General features: G+C 48.2%; 1 protein-coding gene across 1 annotated transcript in view; it reads left to right on the top strand.

Annotated features, from left to right (window-relative positions):
- The window catches only part of DOCK1 (dedicator of cytokinesis 1), a 484,302-nt gene that overhangs the window by 279,651 nt on the left and 196,493 nt on the right, over window positions 1-8,158 (top strand).

Below are 8,158 nucleotides of genomic sequence, written 5' to 3'. Positions count from 1 at the left end.
GAGGCCGGCAGGGTGGGCCCCCTTATCCGGCATGACTGGTGTCCCTGTAAGAAGAGGAGGAGATGCCAGAGGCGCAGGTGCGCAGAGGGACGACTGCATCAGGAAGCAGGAGAGGGCGGCCACAGCACCTCAAGAAGGGAGGCCTGAGAAGAAAGCAGCCCCGCCGACACCTTGATCTTGGACTTAGAACCTCCAGATCTGTGAGAAAACTGCTGGGCTCAAGCCACCCAGCGTGCGGTATTTTGTTCAGGGACCCCCAGCACACTAATCCAGGGCCACGTGAGGTCCTGGTACTCACGTGTGTGCAGTTAGAGTCAAAAGGCGTGTGTGTTTGTGTTCAGTGCGTCTCCAGTTTAAGCTGCGGTTTGACTGATGGAATCCTCGAGGGGGCTTCTCCCGAGGACCACGTGGCAGCGCGACCTGCCACCTTCGGCTTCTGTTCAGCATCGAATGCTTTCATCCTCAGTTTCCTTCCTCCAGTGCTCACAGCGAACCATGGAAACGGTGGAAAGGGGGATGTCCAAAAAGTCTCACCTCCTTCCAGGTCAAATGTCCCTTCCTTTGAGGTGTCACTGTGAAACAGTTTTGGCCTCTGTTGCGAATCATAGCTTCCCAGGGGCTTTCCGGCAGAGTTCGCCCATCCGGCCTCGGGCAGCAGCAGTGCAATGGGCAGTTCCGGAGTCAGAATGTGCCTCTAAACGATGATCTCTTGTGTGGAACCTGCACCTCGTGGCCTGTCTTTCCTTCAGCTTTTCCCTTCATTTAATATAGGGCTTAGGGCTTTTTCAATTAAAAACTACTGAAGTAAACCTTTGACGAGGGACGTTCTGCATCCTGTGGTGTTCAGCTTTTCTGTTCTGAAGCCTCGCTCGGAAGAGAGTGAAGTGCTGAGTCATGTGTAGGCTGACCTCCTGAGCAGCCAAATACCGCCGTGGTGGGAGCGTTGGACTCTAATTCAGTGAGGTTCCATCGGAGAGGTGCTGATCCAATAGCACCTTTCCGGACTTTCGTCTTTGTAGCCTTTAGCCACGGGTGTGGGGAGGGAAGCTGCTGTGTCTGAGCTTCCAGGAGCAGCACGAAGGGGTACAGATGTTGAATTGTACGCACGCTGATGTTTCCAGCATTTGTTGTAAATCAAGATCTGTGCTTACCAATGGCCTGCTGTAAGTAATTGCGTAATTTGCTTACTAAATCATTTTCTGTCATGCGTCTCTCCACATCTCTGCAAAAAGTCACCCCATCACTGCCTGATCAGCACAGTTTGCCTTTTTTCACCATAAGCTTCTAGGAACTACAGAAGTATTTGGCATACCCACGAATACTGCGATTGTGAAATTTAAATATCTCTTTTCAAGCTTGCGTTTGGATCCAAGTTTTAAAAAACTTCTCAGATCAGAGTGTGTTGAATTGACATGAGGACGGACTTCATCGGGCAGCACTAGGCTGACTCATGCAAGAGTCTTTTTGTTAATCTTTTTGATTAGAAGTCTTTACCTAATAAACAAGTTTTCATGGTTGATGAATTTTACAGTTTTTCTAGATAGAGACTCCCCCTCCCCCGCTTTTGGTGTTCCCTCTTCTCCTATTTTAATAAATTTGCTTTATATGTAGAACACAGAAAAGTTGCCAAGGTGCATTCACACGTAGCGCTCGCCCAGTTTCCCCATCAGCACCTCAGACGACTGCGGCACGTGGGTCACAGCGAAGCAGTCAACCCTGAAGACCACTCTGTGATGAACATGTTTGATTATTTCATGTTAATGATCTGCAAAAAGTTTGGAACATCAGAAACCAGCGTCTTATGAGGATATTTTGAAAGGAAGTGGCTTAGTTGTAGGAATACGTACCAAAAAAAAAAAAATAACTGTTAAATTGTGGATGCTTATTGTTTAGAAAGCTAAAAATCAGTTAGTCCTGTCAAAGTCGTCTTTTAGTGCCTTTCATTTAATTGCATGCTGCTATTTAACCCATTTTTTTTTGAGCCTGTTAATTCCATTTTGCTAATATTCCTTCAGTCCCTAGTTATTTAGTAGAATATGAACACCTCTTATCCTTCGTCAGGGAACCGGTAGAGAAGGCTGAGCATCACCTACAAGCTCTCGGAGAGCACTGAGCTCCCGGCTGAGCCATGTGTGTGCCTGGAGGGCACTGGCCTTTCTACTGACACCGGTCCTTTCTCCTTAGGTCCCCCTTTTAGCCCACCCCTCTCGCCTTGTATGCAGGGGAACCAGGAATTCTTAGCTGACAGTGAGAATCGGGGTGGCACCACGTTTCCTGGCTCACCCAAGGGTGAAAGGATAGAGTGAAATGATGCTGAGAAGTGCTGTTGAGTGAGAAAGGAGCTACTATAACCCTCTGAGAGTTCCGCCAGCTGGGGTTTGCTTTCTGCCACTTAGCTGATCCAGATGACTTGGAGACTCGCAACAAAAATAGGATCCTGATGTTTTCTTGGATATGTGTTTATAGCCGTGCTTTGGGCTCACACGCTCCTTAAAAATTTATATATTTACTTTCTGTCGCTGGCAAGTCAGCTTTTTGAAAAGCCATTAATTATTTAATAAGAAAAGATAACCTGTTTTAATTATATCCAAAGACAACTTTGGACCATGTTTTTTAGGATGAAAAAAGACTATTAAGAAATGCTAATGCTTTAAAATGCACATATAATTTTTTTTTACCATGGCTTAAATTATTTGTAATAAAGAATTTCAAATAAAAATAAATGAAAATATGAAGCAGGAGTTTTGGGGAGGGCAAGAAGGAGTGTATATAATAAAAATTTTCAGAAACTCAAAATAGAAAGTTCAAATGCATTTTAATGAACTTGAATATATTAACTGGGCTGTTGGAATAAGAAAAAAGTTATATGTAACCATTAAACAAGAAGTATCCGAAAATTACTATATATATTCTTGTAGTCTATTTTTGAGTAAGTTACTTTATATACATAAAACCTATGTTTACAAAATATATTCTGAAATTCACATTTTCCACCAATTAACTGCGTGCTCTCTCTCTGCCAGTAAATTTGGAAGTCATGTTTGCATGTGTCAAAAATATAAAAAGTAATTGATGGAAAAAGAGTTGTAATTTGTTAGCAGGTGATTGAATTTTCTAAGTACTAAACTGACACACACACACACACACACACACAATTGAATGCTTTATTGGTAATGACAGGAAAGGAGTATGTTTGAGTCAGTCAAGCAAAGTGTTGTCCCACTTTCCCCATCAATGCTGCAGGAGAGAGGCGGGTGTGTACAAAGACTTCCCCGAAGAGAAAAGGTCAACACACGGTGTGTCCTCCGGTGTGCAAATCTTGACTTTTCTCTGGTCATCACTCTTTCCTTTTAATCCCAGAGACAGGACACAAGACAGGACGCAGCCAAGCCTGTCCTTTTCTTTGTTTATGCCGTTCACCATCTCCTGTTGACCCAGGCTGCCAGAAACCAAATGCAGGGCTTAATCAGTTTAAAAAAAAAAAAAAAAAAGAAAGAAATTTACATGTTGCTGCAGAGGTACTTTTTTTTTTTTTAATTGAAGTATAGTCGAGTTATAACGTGTTAGTTTCTGGTGTACAGCATAGTGATTCAGTTATACACACATATATACATACACATATTCCTTTTCATTTTCTTTTTCATTATAGGCTATTACAAGGTATTGAATATAGTTCACTGTGTTGTACAGCAGGACCTTGCTATTCATCCGTTTGATATATAGTAGTTAGTATCAGCAAGTCGGGAACTCCCAGTGTAACCCTCCCCACCTCCTTTCCCCCTGGTAACCACGAGGTTGTTTCCTACCTACGCCTGGGAGTTGCAGAGGTACCTTTTTCACTGTCTCACTCTGTCATTGCCAGGAAAGCAGTTGCATTCCTGTACAAGACTGTGCAAACAGAAAGCCAAATAAAACCTGCCACCCATAGGAAGTAGTTAATACAGTAAGCCCATTTCTAAGTGAACGCCAGAGTTGTCGGTGCTTTGACGTTTCCCTAATAGGCAACTTTCCCCACCATGTTGATGGTGCTTGCGGACTAGAGTAGCGTCCAGTCTGCAAGTAGAATGACCGTGCGTAAGAGACAGGAAACTTGAAGGCAAATAAAATCGAGCACTGAGGTCCCCACCGGCCTCTTGTTTCTTAGCTTCTGATGAAGGGTCAAATGTAAAAGTGGGATGGGGAGGGGCTCCCGGCCAGGCCCATTGTCTTCTTGGCCCACAGCCCCCTGCCTCCCCTGTCGGGTACCCATGGCCCTGCCTTTGCGTCCGTCCCACTTCCTGCCTCTCTGATCAGTTCCTGTAAAGAGGCACCCAGCTGCCAGACCCTGAGACTTTCACCACTGTGACTGGGGAAACCTCTGCCTGGCCTGAGCCTCTCCCGCTTCCACCCCCACTCCCCCTGGCTCGGTGCCCCTGCCCTGTTCACCCCATCCTGGCCCCGCCACGCTGCGCACAACTGCTCACTTAACGGGTCGTTTCTCACTAGACACAGGGGCACCGTGATGGCTGATTTCCATTCATATTCCAAGCCCCAGCACAGGACTGGGCCTGTAGCAAGTGGCCATGCGTGTGTTTGTTGATATGAGTGGATGATCCCGAGGTCCTTGTGTACACTGACGCCCAGCGCAGCCATTCTTGACTCCTGCCGCTCACCGTGTAGCCCTCCGTCACTGCCGACCACACCTGCAACTGGTGGCCCTGCCCGTCCTCTTCTTCACTGGTTGCGTTTGCCTTGGTCTTTGGTCCTGTTGCTCCAGGGTCAGGACCGCACGGATATACTTGCCAGGTGAAGACACCTGGCCATCATTAAGAGCCCCTGAGGGCAGGGGGAAGGTGAGATGAGAGCTGGAGGTCTCTGCCATGTGGGCCTCCCTCGGCTCTGGGCATGGCTGGCAGCAATTTCTATCCGGCACATTTGACAAGCAGTGTTCCTCAGGCTTCCATTCTGTGTCCTCAGACACGCCCCGAGCACCCGTCTGATGGGCAGGAAGCAGACATGAGATGGGTGTGAGCGTCTCACTAGGCCCCGACTATCTTCATCCTGAACCATCTTCTAGCAGCTGTTTATCTGGGATGCTCAGCTGCAGTGGGTGGTCTGGACATGTTACACTGATTCTTGTCCCCATGGAAATGCCCCTACGCATCCTGGACTGGAAATGCTGCCCTCTGATTGAAAAAGGCTTCCTTCTTGCCCCAGGAAGGTGGTACACAGAAAGGGGTGCGGCCACAGTGATGTCCATCTGTCACGGCTGCAGGCAGAAAGCACCTCGTGCATCATGCCAGGCTGGCGGAGTCGGAGTGAGGCCTCCTTTGATTTGTGACTCTTCCCCTGGGGGACTGACAGTGAGGTTTCACCGAGGCTCAGACACAGTCGTATCGGAAGCCAAGTCTCACGGTGACTTTCCCAGCCATCCCCCTCAGCTCCCTCCGAGCGACACGTGGCAAAGACAGGACTTTCCGGACCTTTCAGGAGCCCGCTTTGCTGGATTCCCCTGGCTTCTGGCTGCTTCCTCCTCGGTAACCTTCCAACCCTTAGCTGGACTTGGACTGCCCGCCCTGTGGCTGGTATTTGGTAGCCATCAAGTAGATTTTTCCATCTGGCAAAGTCATGTGAAAATATTAGAAATTTGAAGATAAGTTTAATATTTCAAAGCAAGCCACGTTTGCCGTGCCTGTTTTTTCCTACAGATGGATTTTGCTCGCAGGTTGTAGACTGAGGGGAGCTGGATCATTGGGCTGCCCGGCTTCCCTCCTTCCTGATGGAGCGGAGGTGAGGTGTGCCCGGCAGGCGCTCCAGGAAGGCGTGTCCGAGTCACAGCAGCGCTGCCCAGGCGCCGACGTGGCGGGAAGACTCTCTCCATCCTGCGAGGCAGGGGGCACCCCGGTTCTCTCAAGTGCTGTAACAAGCCTGTTAGCAAAATGGGCTTTTCTGCCTCCTCGTTGCTGTGGATTACGCGGCTGTCTGTGATGCTACCAGCCCTCTCTGGTTTTTGCTTTGGCCCTGGGATTTGAAGGAGGCTTGTAAGGATCTGGTGTGACTGAGTCACCAGTGAAGCTTTGCCGGCGATGGAAGCCGCGGCTGGCCCTGTGTGCTGGAGCGGGACCTGTGGCCGCCCAGTTAATAGACTCCGAGACCACGCTTCTGTCTTACAATGGGGCCGGGGGCATTCGCTCCACGTCCACCATTGCACACGTTTTCTAGCGTATCACATTGTCATTGTTAATGCAGTTGCCAGTTAAACGACCGGGCAGATATGCTTTAAAGAGTCACCAGGCAGTTCTTTTTCCCAGGGCAGGGTTTAAATTTGCTTTGAAAAGGATGTCATGGAGAGAGAGTGCTCTTTAGAGAGCAGCTCTAGGTGCATCCTCGGTGTTTCCAACATTCAGACACCCTCGTGGCAAACCCTGCCCCAGAGACATTGTGCAAACATGAACTCGGTACTTTTAGATACAAAAAAAGTTGTGGTGGTGGTGTCAGTGTCTCAGAACACACATCTCAAGTTTATTGTCAAAAATGCTTTGGCACCTGAATTTCTTCAGAACAGGTGCTATTTAGCAGGAGGTTTCAGGGACCTTTAAAAAGACTGGAAAGAATCTGGGAACTAGATGAGAAGTGCCTTCTCTTTTTAATTGCTAGAATCTCCCTCTCCGTATTTTGAATCATGGCCTTTGCCAGGCTGAGTAATTTTTATTTGCTTGTATCAGGCCTTCTTTTCTTTCACTTTAATTTTTTTTTTTAATGACAACGGAATGGGCATTCAGTCCGTCTAGTCACAGGTTTGTTGACCTTTTCTAGGTATCAGAGGCCCGTTGGCGAGGGAAACAACGATCCCTGCCCTCATGCGATTTCTGTTCCGGTGGGGAGCGTTGATAAAGCACGGCTCTAGTAAGCAGGTGGACGATGTGATGTGTGTGAAGGTGACTGGGGCAGGCGAAGGCGGGGCCGGGGCCCGGGCTGTGCTGGCTCAGCACCGGGAAGGCGGGCCTTGGAGCCACGCTCTGAAGGAGCGGAGGGCGGGGCTCAGGCCGTCTTCGTGGGGAGGAGCCTTCGTCGGAGGACACAGAGGACACAGGCGGCCTCTTAAGGGGAGGAGCCGGCGTGTTCTAGGGCCCCGTGGAGAGGGGGACTGCAGCCATGAGGGGCAGGAGGTTCTATCAGGTCCTAGGGCCACCGTAGCAAACGCCACAGAGCAAGCGCCTCCGACAACCAACGTTCATTTCCTTACGGTTCTGGAGGCCAGAAGTCCAAGTTCAAGGTATCCTGTCGAGCTGGTTTCTTCTGAGGTCCCCCTCCTTGGCTTGTGGACGGCTGCCTGCTTGCTGCGTCTTCATATGGTCCTCCCTCTGTGAGTCTGGGTCCTAAGCTCTTCTTTAATGAGCACCAGTCATATTAGGTGAAGGTCTACCCTGAGGACCTCGTTTTACCTTTTTTTGCCTCTTTAAAGACACCACCTTCAAATACATTCACATTCTGAGGCTCTGGGTCGGGGGGGGTTTAGGACTAACATGTGAATTTGGGAGGCACACACTTCAGCTCATATCAGCAGCGGAGTCAGGGAGAGGCCAGGGAGGGGTGGGGCAACTCCTGGACGGCCCTATAGGCCTGTGCACTGGTCCACGTTGGCGCTGCACTTTGCTTTTGGTTTGTGATAATGATTTTATCCCCAATAATGATGATTTCCTTTCTAGAATCCCTTTCCTTTCCACGTAGTTGTGTGAGGTTTCCGATTCTTTCAAACACATACCTCCTATTGACCATGCTTCTCTTTAACCATTCAACCTAGATTTCTGCTTTTGCCCCACCATGACACCAAAACAGATGATTTAAATTCAAAACTACTGGGCTTCATTATCTCATATGCTGCTTGTTGAGGCAGGAACTTGGAGCATTACATTTTGCAAACCTTTCACTGTGTAGCCAGATAATTAGCTTGTGAAAAACATACTCAATTTTGCAAACAAGGAGTGATTCGGGAAAGTAATTAAAATTAGTCATTAGGGTACGACTTTGTGGGCTTACCTTCCACTACATGCTGTTAAGATCTCATCTGAGCAAGATTAATAAAACATAAATAAAAAATCTTGGCTGAACATCTGTCGAAAAGTGGCTCCCAATTTACATCTTCTCACTATGACTTGTGATTAGAGTTTCGGGCTCA

Source organism: Camelus ferus, chromosome 11 (genome assembly GCF_009834535.1).
Source record: "Camelus ferus isolate YT-003-E chromosome 11, BCGSAC_Cfer_1.0, whole genome shotgun sequence".
NCBI lineage: Eukaryota > Metazoa > Chordata > Mammalia > Artiodactyla > Camelidae > Camelus > Camelus ferus.
The sequence above is the reverse complement of the archived record's forward strand: the minus strand, read 5'-3'. Positions and strand labels throughout refer to the sequence as shown.